Genomic DNA, 16,647 nt, shown 5'->3' with positions numbered 1-16,647 from the left:
GCGCTGGGGGAGGGGGATCTGCTACTGCTCGAACAGCCAGGTCTTGAGTTGCTTCCTGAAGGCGAGGTGGTCCTGGGTCTGGCGGAGGTGGGTGGGGAGGGAGTTCCATGTCTTGGCGGCGAGGTAGGAGAAGGACCGTCCCCCTGTGGTGGCTCTACGGATGCGGGGGATGGCGCAGAGGGCGTGGCTGGTCGATCGAAGCTGGCGTTTGGGAGCGTAGAAGTTGAGGCGGCTGTTGAGGTATCCTGGGCCTTGGCTGTGTAGGGCTTTGTGTGCGTGGGTGAGGAGACGGAAGGTGATTCTCTTGTTGACCGGGAGCCAGTGCAGATCTCTCAGGTGTCCGGAGATGTGGCTGCGACGGGGGATGTCCAGGATGAGTCGTGCTGAGGCGTTCTGGATCCGCTGGAGTCTCTTCTGGAGTTTAGCAGTGGTTCCGGCGTAGAGGGTGTTGCCGTAGTCCAGACGGCTGGTGACGAGGGCCTGGGTGACCGTCTTCCTGGTCTCGGTGGGGATCCACCGGAAGATCTTACATAGCATGCGCAGGATGTTGAAGCACGACGAGGAGACGGCGTTGACTTGTCTGGTCATGGAGAGGGAGGAGTCCAGGATGAAGCCCATGTTGCGCGCGTGGTCTGTTGGTTTGGGTGCGCTGCCTAGGGTGGGGGGCCACCAGGAGTCGTCCCAAGCGGCGGGTGAGGATCCCAGGATGAGGACTTCCGTCTTGTCTGAGTTCAGTTTCAGGCGGCTGTTCTTCATCCATTCGGCTACCTCTTTCATCCCTTCGTGAAGGTTGGCTCTGGCGGTGGCGGGGTCGTTGGTAAGGGAGAGGATCAGCTGGGTGTCGTCGGCGTAGGAGATGATGTTGAGGTTGTGCTGGCGTGCGATGTCTGCGAGGGGGCTCATGTAGATGTTGAAGAGGGTTGGACTGAGTGAGGAGCCTTGAGGGACGCCGCAGATGACTTCGGTGGCTTCAGATCTGAACGGAGGGAGGCGGACTCTCTGTGTCCTTCCGGCGAGGAAGGAGATGATCCACTCCAGTGCCTTCTCCTGGACTCTGACGTTGCTGAGGCGTTGTACTAGGGTACGATGGCAGACAGTGTTGAAGGCCGTGGAGAGGTCGAGGAGGATGAGGGCCGCTGTTTCTCCGTTGTCGAGCAGCTCTCGGATGTCATCGGTGACTGCGATCAGGGCGGTCTCGGTGCTGTGGTTGGCACGGAAGCCAGACTGCGAGGGGTCGAGGGATCCGTTCGTCTCGAGGAAGGCGGCCAGCTGCTTGTTGACGGTCTTCTCGATGACTTTTGCAGGAAACGGGAGCAGCAAGATGGGGCGGTAGTTTTTGAGGTCGGTGGGGTCAGCCGATGGCTTCTTGAGTAGAGCGCTGAGTTCGGCGTGCTTCCAGCTCTCCGGGAAGGTAGCGGTGTCGAAGGAGGTGTTGATGATGTCCCGCAGGTGGGGTGCGATTACAGCGTCGGCCTTTGTTGAAGACGTGGTGAGGGCAGGGGTCGGTCGGAGATCCGGAGTGGATGGAGTTCATCGTGCGGACGGTGTCTTTGGTGCTGATCGGAGTCCAGGCGCGGAGGGTGGTGGTGGGGGGCGGTGGTTCGGTCGTGGTGTTTGTCGGTTGAGTGCTGAAGCTGTTGTGTATGTCCGCGATCTTGTTGTGGAAGTAGGAGGCGAGGGAGTTGCAGAGGTCTTGCGAAGGGGTGATGTCGTTGTTTCCGGCGTTGGGGTTGGAGAGCTCTTTGATGATGTTGAAGAGTTCTTTGCTGTTGTGTGTGTTGTTGTCCAGTCGTTCCTTGAATGCAGTTTTCTTGGTGGCGCGGATGAGTTGGTGGTGTTTTCGGGTGGCGAGCTTGAGGGCAGTCATGTTGTCCGGTGTTGGGTCTCTGCGCCAGGTTCTCTCGAGGGCTCGGCAGTTCTTCTTGGAGCTCTTGAGTTCGTCGGTGAACCATGGGGCTTTCTTGCTACCGGGTCTGCTGGGCGGGGTCCTCAGGGGGGCGAACTCGTCTGCGCAGTCGCTGATCCACTTCGTGAGGTTGGTGGCCGCCTGGCTGGGGTTCGTTGTGCTGGTGGGAGGGTTCATGCTCAGGGAGGACGCGAGCTGGTCGGCTGTGATCTTGTTCCAGTTCCTGCGTGCAGCCTGTTGCTGGTGGTGGTGGATCGTGGTCCTTGCGAAGCTGAAGTGGACGCAGCTGTGGTCCGTCCAGTGGAGTCCGGTGGCGTGGCTGAAGGCGATGTCCTTGCAGGATGAGAAGACGGGGTCGAGTGTGTGTCTGGCGTAGTGGGTGGGGGTGGTCACCAGTTGCTTGAGTCCCAGGTTGGCGAGGTTGTCCAGCAGGGTGGTGGTGTTGCGGTCGTTGTTGTTCTCCAGGTGGAAGTTGTGGTCCCCTAGGAGGATGTAGTCAGCGGAGCAGAGGGCGTGTGGGCTGATGAAGTCAACGATGTCTTCGCTGAATTGTGTGCGTTGTCCAGGGGGCTGTAGATGAGGGTGCCTCTGAGGGTCGTCTTGGGGTTGATGTGGACTTGGAAGTGCAGGTGCTCGGCGGTTGCGAGGGTGTCATCGGTGTTGGTCGTGATGCGGATGGTGTTCCTGTGGACGATGGCGATGCCTCCTCCGGTGTGGTTGATGCGGTCCCTTCGGATGATCTTGTAGCCGTCTGGGATGGCGATGGCGATGTCAGGCGCTGGGGAGGAGTTCATCCAGGTTTCCGTGAAGAAGGCGACGTCTGGGGCTGTGGTGTCGAGCAGGTTCCAGATCTCAATGGCGTGCCTGTGGACGGAGCGGGTGTTGAGCAGGATGCATTTCAGGTGGCTGCTGCTGTTGCTCGTCTTGGTTGGTGTAGGTGTAGTGCTGGTCCGGAGGCAGGTGAACTTGCAGGAGCTGCAGCAGAAGGGTCCGTGGGTGCATCTCGGGGTGGCTCGGTAGCAGCCTGAGACTCGGCCGGCGTTGAGTGCGTTGAGGGTGGCGGCGTCGTACGTCCGGCGGGTGGGCTGGGGTCTGCGGGGGCCAGGGGTTCTGGCACTGGGCGCGACCCAGGCGCGGACGGGTGCAGACGGGCTTACCTTTGGCGCACCTTCGGCGGTCAGTCCGCGCTCCCGCTGCGCGCGTCCGCTGCGCGGTCGCTCTGGGGGTGTCATAAATCTGGAGCCAGGAGGGCGGGTCAGCTGGGAGGCGGGAGCGGGGCGGCCAATGGGCTGGAGGTGGGCGGGGCCGCAGGGAGGCAGCGGCGGGAATCGGCGATGACGGGCGGCTCAGCGGCGGCTGGGTCGCTCAGGCAGGCAGGCAGACAGGAAGGCATATGGCAGCAGGAGGGGTGACCCGGCCTCGTAGAAGGCACAGTGGTGGTTACAACAAATTTTACTGGAGGGCACTCTTGGATAGGGAATAGTTTAATTTTCTATCCAACTCCTTCCTTACTGTCAACGTGGGCTGGAGTTGGAATAGAAAATTATACTATTCCACTATCCAGCGCCCTCCAGCGAAAGTTGTTGTAACGACTTTCGTTGGAATTCCTGTGTTGTAATGGCACGCGTGGTAATACCACGCGTTGTCATGTCATACAACCAAATAATAGTAACAGCACAGCTACTAAACATTACACTCTTGCAAGTGTAACAGTTCAGACTTTTTTGGCCCCCAAAGCTATAAAATGGCTTGGGCGGCAGGTAATAGTCAATTTTAATGAATATAGCATTAATAATTAACTGTTCGCCACCTAATGGCAGGCTGTCCCAAGCAGCAGTGCTGACAATTAAGTACTGGTGCTGAGCCCTAGAAAACCACCTGCTGAAATTTAGCACTGAATACATCACTTTTTAAGGTGATTTTGAAGCATTAATCACTCTAATGTGGTGCAACGCTAATTTGCGGCAAGTAAGCATTGCTTTACGACCTACAAAGCAGTTTAGCATCACTTTGGCTGCACATACGTCACTTTTGTCTGCAACATATGTCCCATGGATGCATGATTGATTTCGACGCACCTTAGGACCTTACAACATGGTGTGCTGTACCTTAAATATTGCGCATCAATGGCTTTTGGAACTGTAGTACGGCAGCGCAACTTTTTCTGAGGTATCTCTCCTTTGAAGTAGCTATAAGTAAATGAGCACCTCGGTGTCCAAAAAGAAATAAAAATGTAAATAAACCAGACACATGGAAGTACTCATTGTCATCCTGCTGCTTTATATTGCAGACTTGTAGTACCTCTAGATTGCCAAATAGGAATGGCATGATGCTGTAAATAAAGTGAATTGGTGTACGTTGTTCTGCTATTGGCACTTTGAAATGAAGTGTAGAGCTGTAAAGCAGTTAAACAATTACATATGAACAAAATGCACATATTTTTTGTTCCTTATTATTTCAGAAAACAAACAGCTAAGTGATATAGGGTTCAGCTTTGTTCCAAACTGTTCACCACATGCCGCGATCAGGAACAGCGACATTATGTGCAATGAAAGGCTCTGGAGAAGAGGTCAGTAATTCAGCTTCATTGTGTACTCCATACTAATTGTTGAGCTGCAATGCCATATAAAATGAATAATCGAAGTGTTTACAGACTGAATCACAAAGACGTGAACGTGTTCAACTCTATTGCGATGTTGTTACTGTTTGACCTCACACTGCATATTTCTGAGTCAGGAAATATAAACCTTCTCCACCCTATTTTTAAGTCTAATGCCTTTGTGTGCAGGCTTTTTGACAGAATTTACATAAACTGCAATCCAAAATGTCAACACAGAAAATAAATGCGAAGAAAGGCCCAAAAGCAGCTTACACAGTCAGAAAAATACAACAAATTATTCAGACAGTTCTCTGAGAGGGAAAGTTTACGTTCACATGAAAAGAGATAATGTGTGTTTAGACAAAGAGAAGGGTAGAGGATTATGTGTTAAATGTGCTAGGATCCGTTCTAAATAAATTGATACAACGGACTGACCTTGAACAAAGTATGCCTATAGGCATAAATGCTTTCTCCCCCCCCCACACCAGGAACCTTTAATTACATATTGTGATGAATAACGAAATACACGACTGAAGTAAACATATGCGACCCTCCATTCTTAATGGAATAGTCCAAGGGTCTTCTAATTGAATTCCAATGTAGCTCGCAACTGATCAGATGCCAGCGATGAAGTCACAAATAGGGCCTCATTCAGGGGCATATGAACAAGGAAGTAGCGGAGTGAGGCGTTAGCTATCATGGCTTAACGCCTCACTCCGCCACTTCCGAAACACAAGGCTGCACCATATTTACAACAATATGCTGCAGCCTTGCCTTTCCGTCTGCGCTGGAGTTACACTTAGCACTGTAGCGCCACAGCCTGCACTCTTGCACAGGGCAGCACACATGTAAAAAACAAAAAAGTATGCATTTCTCCTCGTTTCGCCAACCTCAGATCCGGTTTTCCCTGGTCTTAATTTTGGTGCTATCTCCTATGTACGCTGCCCTTGTAAATAGGGGGCAGCATCAAAATCAATGGGTGTGGCAGTGGAATGCCCACCACAACACAGGCTGCCCATCCCTTTCATGCTAAGCTGAGCGTGAATGGGGGCCTTATTAACAATGCAGCGTTGCCGTGTTAAGTGGCTTAACAGTGCCTTGTAAATAAAGCAATGGCCCTATCACCGCCACAATGTCGTAAAAGTGATGCCGTGGTGACAATAGGGGCTTGTACATATGACCCTCAGAGTGGCCCGGGGTTCGTATGCAAAAATAAAACACCCAGCAAATACCCAGAATGAGGGTATCCTACAAACCAGATACGCATAAGATAACCGGCAGTATCGTTGCGCTGCTCAACAGAAACTGCAGATATTCCTTCTTTCAAATGAGTTTTCAGCAGATTTTATCACTTAGTGTTATGCTAGGAACACTTTCCCTTATGTGGCTTAAACCTGCAAAGATCGGAATTCACACTCAAAATCCAGCTTGTACTCATTTCGGTATTGACCCGGGTCCCAGAATAAGACCCCATGTAATGTAACCGGCTCATCTGCCTACTTTATAGGTTTAGAGCTATAGAAAAGCATATCACATAGCCAGACACGAAGACAGATTGACCTTACAACTACGTTATGAAGAACAAAGGTCCTTAGCTTATTTAAGAATCAAAGCAATACAGTATAGGTACACAATGGAAAACTATACGAGTGAAAGTTTCCAAACCCAGCCGGGAAAGGAGTTTATTTACTGGAGGCAATGTCCAATCTTACAATATAAGCCAAATAGCTCGACACAAGCCTGTGCCGTACACAAAAAAGGGAAAAGAGAAAGATAGCGTTAAAGTGAAAGGGGTGTCTTTCAGGCAAAGGAAGAGAGCAAGGACAGGGTACTGTAAAAAAATCAAAGATTAGTAACAGTATCGCCTGGAGTTGAGTCTACACAGTCTCATTTAACAATATTATAAGTGTAAACCCACTCGTGGGTGTCGACGTTTCGATCCCTTTTTGCTCAACTAGATACATGGGATCATCATCAGGACTTTTATAATAGACAAAAACATGCCTGAATGAAATACATAAAGCCTCAGTATGTCGAGGAAAGTGACCTCAAAGGGTTAGGGGTCCTTCCCTTCAAATTACAGCGATGGTGCACGTAATTAACGTCTGGGAGGTCTTTAAGGGGGTCCGGCAAAAAGTTACTTCATTTACAGATAAGTAGATGTAACTCGAATTCGTTTCCAACTGCAAAGGATAGCAGCTCTTACTCCATTCTGTATGAGCACAGGGAGTAGCTTTAGTACTGCAGGCAACGATGGCCGTGCATGTAGAATGCCACAGTATGGCGATAAGGACGCCGGTCTCAATGTAGACGCGTCTCTCGTGGGGCTGTTCGGTTAATGCCGGATACAGAGCAGCCTAACAACTACATCCTTATTTTTTTCTACACTACCTGGCTCCCCATCAGTATTAATGCTGAAATTGTTTTAAATACACAGTAACGGGTCTGGGGTCTGGCTAAGCATTTTCGCAGCTACCTAATCTGTGTGGTATGTCGATGTTTTTGTAGGACTCTTTTAAAAGGCCTAATGAATTCATTTATGTAATTCATTCCAACTGATAGGACACATACAAAGAGCAATAGATACAAAGATCAAAAAGAGAAATGTCCTGAAATGAAACATCCTTTGTTAGCCCCCCGCACTAGGTCCCATGGATGACTGAGCGCTTGTTAAGCTTAATAATACAATGATGTAAAGTCACGCCATTGTCAGTATGGATTGGAAGCCTCGCCTGGTCGGTCTTCAAAAGACAATGGGCTGAAATAGGAATTTGAGACAGCACCCTTGTTTTTTTTAACCCAGCGAGATTTTGTAATCGCATCACATTCCCATCAAAAGGGCATTTTATTATGTCAATTTTGTTTTTTACTTAACGTGACTGTTAGAGTCAAGGAGAGTGGAAATAAAATATGTCAGAGATTGGGTTGTAGAGTAAGAAAGGGGAACACTCAATAACTTAATAAACACAATCCGGTTAGACCAGAACACAGTTAAAGAATCTCTGCTCGCTCACTGTTAGCTATAGCACAAACAACTGGCAATCGCTACAAAGTGCGAGTTAAGTTCAAATAGTGCCAAAAAATTTAAAGTCAATAAAACAATTAAATAAAATTCCCAAACCAATTTAGTAAAAAAGACTTAGAAAAAAAACAGGTGATGGGGACTAAGGCACAGTTTTAGTGGAACACAATGGAGCGAAGGTCAAGTACACCAAATGGGTTATCCAGGCCGAAGTTTTTAGGTCTCGCCTACGCAGTTCGCATGCGATGCTTAGGAAAGAGACCTATGGCCATGGATTGCATTGTTTAGGCTAAAATGTTCATGCATTTCATTGCCTTCAATGGCAACACGTGCAAGTGTGGCTATTCCCTTGCCGGAGTGAGCGCCCCATCCATTATCATAAGGGGGCAGAAGAAGCACGCTCAGTACTTGTGCAATAATCCGCTTTGATAACGCGCAGTACTTATGATGTCCGGGCCCACTGATCTCTTCTTGGTCGTAGAGTGCAGCATCCTTTATCACTTCCGCTGTGGTAGCCAGGAGCATTGCTGGTCCTTCACACTCACACTCAAGTCCAGATCTGTCAGGATTCATCACTGCAGAGTGCGGCCTGCTCGAGTGAGCCTTCCCTACAGCACTAAGGTGCTCCAGCACAGCTGTTCACGTTACTCCTTGAACACACCGTAAAGGAGGGTTGGGGAGAATGGACAGTGAATGAGGAGCAAAGTGACCTTTTATCCAGCAGCAGGTGGGCCAGGCTAATCTCACGTTTCCAAAACTGAAAACAAAACTTTTTGTTGCCACCTGCGGGATGAGTGTTTTTCTTTCCTTTTATTCTGTTGCCTGCCCCTCCCTTTCCCCCACCACAGAGCAGCCTCAGGCTCAAAGTACGTCGCACGCTGTGCTCATACCAAGCAGAAAATTACTTGTGCTTTTATGAACTGTTTTGGTGGTTTAGTTTTAAAGCATATAGGCAAAATAAAGATGAATCACTGAGTGGCTCTGCACAATGGCCCTGTGTTAACTTTGAACCATGCCTCTTTTCAGCGCATAAAGTATTAATCAACTAAAACAGGTGATCACGTTATCGACACTACAAGGATAAATGGCTGGGTAGTCCATACATGTTGTAAAACTTGATTGTAAACTAAGGGGGTCATTAGGATCGCGGACGGACTTGAGTCCGTCTGCGACCCCAGAGTAGGAGGAAACCTCCGCATGGGCTGCGGCGTTCCCTCCGTGCAGATTAGGATGTGACCGCCAGGGTGGCGGTCACATCCTCTATCTTTAACATTACGGCGGGTGCAGCTTCAAGCTGCACCCGCCGCAATGTTAAAAATGCATGCACCGCATTTGCGTGCGCAAAGCGGCAGGCACCGCGCGGTGCCTGCTGCTTTGTTCACGCGAATGCAGGGGGTACCATGTGCACCCCCCACACCCCCTTCATCCAGGGGGCCCGCAACAGGCCCCCGAAAGGAAGAACTGTATGCTTTTCACCGGCCGAAAAGCCGCAGCGGAAAAGCATACATTTTACACCATCCAAATATGGCTGGCGGTGTCTGATAGACACCTCCAGCCATGTTAAAGCTTTTCCGCCGCGGTCGGAAGGCGACCGCGGCGGAAAGGCTGCGGAAAGATTTCAAGACCCACCGCCATCCTAATATGGAGGTGGGTCTTTCGAGGCTCTGCAGTGGTTTTCCCGCATCCTCCGGGCCGACGGTGGCTTCTGCCGGCCCGGAGGATGCGGGAAAACCGCTATCACAATCGGCCCCTTAGTTTGGTACCAAACAGATCTCAAGCAGAACGAGTGTTGGCTTCTTTCGTGCAGCATATTGAAACTGAGCGACAGCAGCTTAGATGTTTATAAAATAGCAAAGTACACTGTATCTATATTAAAGGGAAATATGTTGTATGTTACAGTCCAAACAGGACACAAGTACTGTCTAATTACATACACAACTACACACACATACAACCACACACACACACAACCACACACAGCCACAACCACACACACACCCACACACAGAACCACAACCACACACATACACAACCACACACACAACCACACACACAACCACACACACAGACACACACACAACCACACATACAACCAAACAACCACACACACAACCACACACACAACCACGCACACAACCACGCACACACAACCACCCATAACCACAAACACAACACACACAACCACATACACACAACCACACACACAACCACACACAAACAACCACACACACATACACACAACCACACACACACACACAACCACTCACTACCACACACACAAACACACACACATGCAACCACACACACACAACCACACACACACAGCCACAACCACACACACAACCACAACCACACACACAACCACAAAACCACAACCACACATACAACCACACACACAACCACAAAACCACAATCACACACACAACCACACACACACAACCACACACACAACCACACCTTCAGTGCACACTTTCTCCAGGCACAGACACCATCAATCGTCAGTGCACGCTTTTACTGGCACAAACACCACCAGCCGTCAGTGCATGCTTGCACCGGGCACACACCACCAGCCCTCAGTGCATGCTTTCACCAGGCACACACACACCACCAACCGTCAGTGCACACTTTCACCAGGCACACAGACACCACCAGCCGTCAGTGCACGCTTTCACCAGGCACACACCACCAGCCGTCAGTGCACACTTTCACCAGGCACACACCACCAGCTGTCAGTGCATGCTTCCACCAGGCACACACACCACCAGTCGGCAGTGCACACTTTCACCAGGCACACAGACACCACCAGCCATCAGTGCACGATTTCACCAGGCACACACCACCAGCCGTCAGTGCACACTTTCACCAGGCACACACACCACCAGTTGTCAGTGCATGCTTCCACCAGGCACACACACCACCAGTCGGCAGTGCACACTTCCACCAGGCACACACACCACCAGCCATCAGTGCACAATTTCTACAGGCACACACACCACCTGCCATCAGTGCACACATCAATTGTTAACGCATCCACAGTTAACTATTGTAGCAATCGCAGTATGGTGCACTTTATTTTTAAACATATTCATCTAAAGCGCAGAATGTCACCATTGCTACAAAAATACATACAATTATTTTTGGCCTACAATTAATAGACTTTTGTTGCAAATGGTGTTGCAATATTTAGCAATGCCAATAGCTCAAACTTAATTATTACGAGACCTATTGCATTGCAAAATCTGGTTACTTCTGATTTAGGGTCTAATTTATAGTTTGTCAGAGAGGGTATTGTGCTGCCACTGTGACGGAGTACCCTCTCTGCCAAACTGAGTCCATCCCACCTCATTTACAGTCAGTGACCTTTTTTACGTCAAAGGCAAAGACAACTCCATCTCTGCTGCCATTAACCGTTAACAGCCCGCTAGAGTAAGGGCTGTCAGAGGTTTGGCCCTCTGCCAAGGGCCACACAGGGGCTTCTGGGCCCAACAGTTGTGGTTGAGGCTTTTTACTCTCGATGTCCCGGGGCCCGACTTACTATGGAACCCATTCAACTGGGCCAGGTACTCCTTCTGAACTTTACTCCCCATGGTAGCTGTGGTCAAGCAGACAAGGCTCCTTTAGGAGGGCGGAACATAGAAGTGAGAGAACATGATGTATAACTCAAAAAGCAAAACAGTACGAACAATAAATTAATGACCAGCCAAATCCTTGTTTTTAAAAGAAAAAGTAGTATTTTATTTCTAACTCTACACATGCAAAGAAATGCGACATTCAAATGCAACAACCCAATCCCCCTTGAGGTTGTGCTCTAGTGATTGTCAAGTGAAACTTTGTCCCACCCTCCTTCATGAAACATGTTCAGGGTTATTCCCCATCCACTAATGGCCGCCTCAGGGAATGCAAACTATGAGGCCATACTCAAGAGTTTCCTTTTGACTCAGTCAAAGGTGTCTATGCTGTTGCAGAACCTTCAGCAGTGAATCTCCTGGGGACCAAAAGGCTCTTGTTTAAGTCTCACCCATTCCTGCAGCAAGGAAGCATTTGTCAATACACCGGGAGCCTTCAGCGTTGGCCCTTATGAGGTCCCATCCAGCTTGTGAAGTCAGGCTGTTCGTGTTACAGGCAGCAGCATCAGATGGGGCAGGCTGACTCTCTGTAGTTAGAGACCAATTAGAGCAGCTCACAGCGATGCAGTAAGTCAAGTTCTCCCTGGCAGGGGAATTCAGTCGTTTAGCTCCTGACTGGAGTCCTTGAGGGCGTGTCGTCCTCCTCGGCGTACTTCTGATCCACCAGTGACAGTCAGGGCAGATCCTTCAGTGTTTTTGGTCCCGCCACACACAGCCTCACTGTTTTCCCCGATGAGGGTCTGAAGTCTTTGATGATTTGGTCCTGGTAGTCCACCTTAGCACCTTCTGGATGCACTGTAGACTACTAAGTTGCAATTGCCCTTACCATGGCAGACCTCTCCTCCATATGTGGTCACAGCTCATGTGTTCATGAGTCCTGGCATGCTGGTTACACAATTTCTTCACTCGGTGTCACTCTCTGGCATACATGATCACCACAACAAGGCTGTCTGGATTCAGCGCCCTCCACACAACACTCAATACATGGTACATTTTATGCCAGCCCTCCTCTGGTATACAGAGGTTGCAGAAAACAATCGTGCAAATGGGCTATGGTACAATCGGTGCACATCCGAATCCTCACATCTCTCACAGGGAGTCTTTACGGTAGGGCTCCTCACTAGACCTTGCCCCCGCAAACGCTCCCCTCTTTCTCACAGGGCACACTGGTCTTGGCAATCAGGTAGGTGTTGGTGCTCCAGGCTCTACAGCAGGTGGTCTTGGTTTTCCTGGTTTCCTGGTTGATCTCCCCTCACCCAGCAGGGAGACTAGGATGCCTTGACAAATAATGCATAGTCTTAATGAGCTTTAAATTCTCATATACATATACCCGTCTGGATTCTTGGCAGATGACAAATAATTGGGGACTGAACTACCCATTCTTATAGTCCTTTTCCAGACACCACATGTAATTTAGAGTCTGGGCCTTTGATGTGTCATGCTGGGGTTCTGAAGTGTTATGCTGGGGTTCTGAAGTGTCATGCTGGAGTTCTGCTTCTTTTGAAGGGGGCACGTCTCCTTTTCATCTTCTTCACGGAAAGAGGTCTAGAGGTTGCCACAGCAGGCAATATTGTTCACAACAATTAATGGGAGTGACCAGAGTTCAACCCTGGATGCCAGTCACAGTGATATGGGCATCAAAGAGTTAATCCCAGACCCTAGCCCTACTCTTTATGATTTTCTTATCAGTCCCATCTCCCTTTCCGAGATGTACCCAGGCCCCTTCCTTGTGATCGATAACTAAATCAAAGAACTGTCTTTGGAAATTTGAGGATAGTCTCTTCTTTTTCCTTCCAGTGTGTCCCCACCTAGCTCACTGGAATCCTTCCATGAATGGATGAAGACCACAATATCATCCAAGTAGGCCACACAGAGCTCCTTCAGCCCTGCAAGAACACGGTTCACCAGGAAGTAACAAGTGTCAGAAGAATTCTTCAAACAAACACCATCACCTTAAACTGCTGCAGCCCCTCTGGAAGATAGATTGCATTCTTCTCCTTGGCATTTGGTGCCAAAGAGATCTTCCAATATCCACTGGTCTGATCCTGATTTAGAGTGGGTGAACACATGAGCAGTTTTCTCTGTCTTTCACCTCTTTGTCACTGCCAAGTAAAACCTGGAGTTAAGGGGCAGTGAAAACTGCAAAATTCCCCCCTTGCCATTGCTCCAATGCATTTTTTGGGTATATAATGTGTCTGCTAACAAGTTTAAGCAGATCAACACTAAAAGTGAAGAAAAAGCAATGTCAATAAATGCGGCAATTGCTAGTATTCACATATTCAATTGAATATCATACAGATTCACAGGACTAATTGATCATAGCGGTGACCTTTGATGGATTAGTTCAAAGATTGTGGAACAGTAGTGCGAAATCTTGCAGGTGAGAACAGAAGGTTTGGAAGTACCTACATATGATTTTTGACAAATTAAGACCAAATTATTGCTTAGCAGGAGTATGCAGGAGTATCTAAGGAAAGCGGGATGCTTTACAAAAAAAAACTGCTTTATTTAAAATCCGTCACAAACATGGTGGCATGCTGACTTCAGCAGGCCATCATCCCCATGACTTTTGTAACTCCTAGGGTGTCGTGTCCCAAATTGCAATCTACCTCATTATTATTAATGAGGTAGAGCGATTTGCAAACCGCTAGGAATCGCTATCTGAAACTCTTTGAGTTTCATACATTGGAAATTGTGATTACCTCAGTGCAAATCTCAGGAATTCGCAATTAGGTATTAGCAATTTACAATTTTGATATATATAGCCCAAAGAGTAGAATGTAATAAATAAACTACACAAAAACAACAAAAAGTCCAATCAGTAGAGCCATGGATATGATTTTTCAAAGTTTTAGGTAAAAATAGCATCAAAATGCACAAAGTACTAAATGCGGGGATCTGGTTTTGCTGGGCTGCGGAAAAGTCACAATTTCAGACCGACCGTCATGAAGCACGGGTCGGATACAGGACCCAGTTTCATCATGCTGAAGGATTACCTTCCCAATTCCTGAGTGAAGAGCTACTGTTCCCGCTAGTGGGAGCCAAAAGTAGATTGTTGGCTGCACGAAAACCAGGTCAGGAACTGCAGATGGTAATGAGAAGAGCCGATTGTAGCTGGAGTTTCGTGTTTGGTAGTCAAAGTGAACTCTTGTTGTCGGTGTGAAGGGCAGGTCTCAAGGGAGCCTCACTCCCTTAAGCCCTACCTTCGAGTTGACTTATGAGTAATAAAAAGAAAGGTTTAGGAATCGCAAAAGATCTTTTTTACCTGGTAGAAATGGCAGTTTAAAACTTTATTACTGGATGCAGTGGCAGACCTGAGACTTGTTTTGTGGGCCTGCTTTAGTGGGTGGCACAGTGAGTGCTGCAGTCCACTAGTAACATTTTATTTTACAGGCCCTGGGTACTTGTATTATCGTTTAATAGGGACATATGAGTACATTAAATAGGCCAATTAGGTGTGGGCCAGTTTTACCATGTTTTAGGGTGACAGTATAATCACTTTACCACTGGTTAGCAGGGATAAAGTGCAGACTGTCGGGTACATGCTGTGCTTCTCCTCCTGGACAGTCTTCTCCTGGAGGGTTAGGCATACTCCTGTCTTGCCTCATCAGGCATGTGGGCTTCCAGGCACTTTAGGCAGACGCTTAGCTCCTCCCGAAATAGATGCAGACTTCAGGTAATGTCCCTTGACCAGTGCAAGCTGTCAGGCAGACAACCACCCTGGTCACACAGCAACTATTCAAGTGGTTTATTAGAGCACTCCCTGCCTTGGTCAAGAAGATTGAAACAAAGTAGGATGGTTTGGATCCCACTTTGTATTCAGTTTCGAGACAGGAGATGTGGATGGACTGTCTGAGGCTTCAGAACCGGTTGGCATTGGGTCATTTCAAATGACATTTTCTGTCTGTTCCTCAGTATTTGTGCAAAGAACCAGCTCTCACAGCTGGTGGTAATTGGGCAATGAATATCCAAAACACGAGTTCTGTGAAGCTGGAAATCTCAGTAACTCGGCTCTCACAGCAGATAGTAATGGGGTAAGGAGTATCCTCAATTTGAACGCTATGAAATGGGATATCCCTGCACCTAGCTTGTAAGTAGCCTTTCTGAAGCAGCATTTGAAACAGACAGAAGGGTACACCCTAACTAGAAACATCTTAAGTTTGAAGAACAGAAACTGTAATTCCACCCATAAACCCTGCCACCTACCAGATGGCATTGTTCAGAAAGAAGCAATCAGCAGCCTTTGACTAACAAGGCTAACAAGCCCTTTCTCCTCTCAATCCTCCTTCACACACAGGGTCCTACTTATAAAATATAAGCTAACAAATGAGTAAATCTAAATGTGCATACTTATTCTTTCGTTTCAATTTACTAGCTTTGGCATTTAACAATTTTCGATTGTAAATAAAAAATGTACTACAAACTGTACACTTACATGTCTCAACCCTGAGAGTTTAGAATGTGGGGCCTAATTAACACTTGTAGAGTTACAAGTATTAACTCTTCACTCACAGGCATTGCTCTCTGCCATTGAGAGGAGATCGCCCTATGGTATAGTGTATTTGGAAAAGTAAAACAACTTGAAAAAAAAAAGTTACATTATTCTATAATAAATATGAATGTACATTATTTATATATATATATATATATATATATATATATATATATCCGCAAAGACTCCAAACACCACTTCCAGGTCAACCAGCGTCTGACCGACGAGGGAACATAGGAGACGGACCACAGAATGCGCTGCACAGCATCTTTATTTGCAGAGAAGCCGCTAAGCCAGAGGGCACTACGCGCTTCGGGCTGGGAAAGCCCTTGTTCACATGCCAATATATATATATATATATATATATATATATTTTTTTTTTTTTAAATGTAGAATACATTACACGAGCCACAACACTGCTTGCATAATTTTGAGGTAAATATGTAATTAATTTAACAATAATAAACTTAAATAAAACGTATTTGTCATAAATGTATTAAAATGTCCCACCTAGAATACATTTATATTTATTTAATATGTATTTAAAATACTAATCATTATGTGTAGCATTAATATACATGAATATAATTATTTTTCAAATTAGCGTTGCATTTATTTCTAAATTAAAATGGTATATAGAATATTTATAAAAGTATTTAGATTTCTTATAGTTAAAAAAACATTTTAACATTATTTCCTGGGGTGAGGTATTTTATGTCCCAGCCTACATTATTACCTATGCAGGAGCATTGCAATACCAGTGGTTAGTCATGTGGGGTGCTGGACTTTCTCCATGTCTGTACTGGAGTATACTGTTTTGGGTCATTTTTGATGTAGTAACTTTAACAGTGCAGTTATGAATAGAAATTGGTTAACTGATTTGTTGGTGGATTTGTGTCCTTCCCTCAACCACTTCCTAGCTCTCCCCTAACTTTCCTTACTCCTGCCAAACTCCTCAATTTGACTAGCAAGTAGTCTCCATTTTACAGCCACTCCCACCAG

Source organism: Lissotriton vulgaris, chromosome 3_2 (assembly GCF_964263255.1).
Source record: "Lissotriton vulgaris chromosome 3_2, aLisVul1.2, whole genome shotgun sequence".
NCBI classification, from domain to species: Eukaryota; Metazoa; Chordata; class Amphibia; order Caudata; family Salamandridae; genus Lissotriton; species Lissotriton vulgaris.
The sequence above is the reverse complement of the archived record's forward strand: the minus strand, read 5'-3'. Positions refer to the sequence as shown.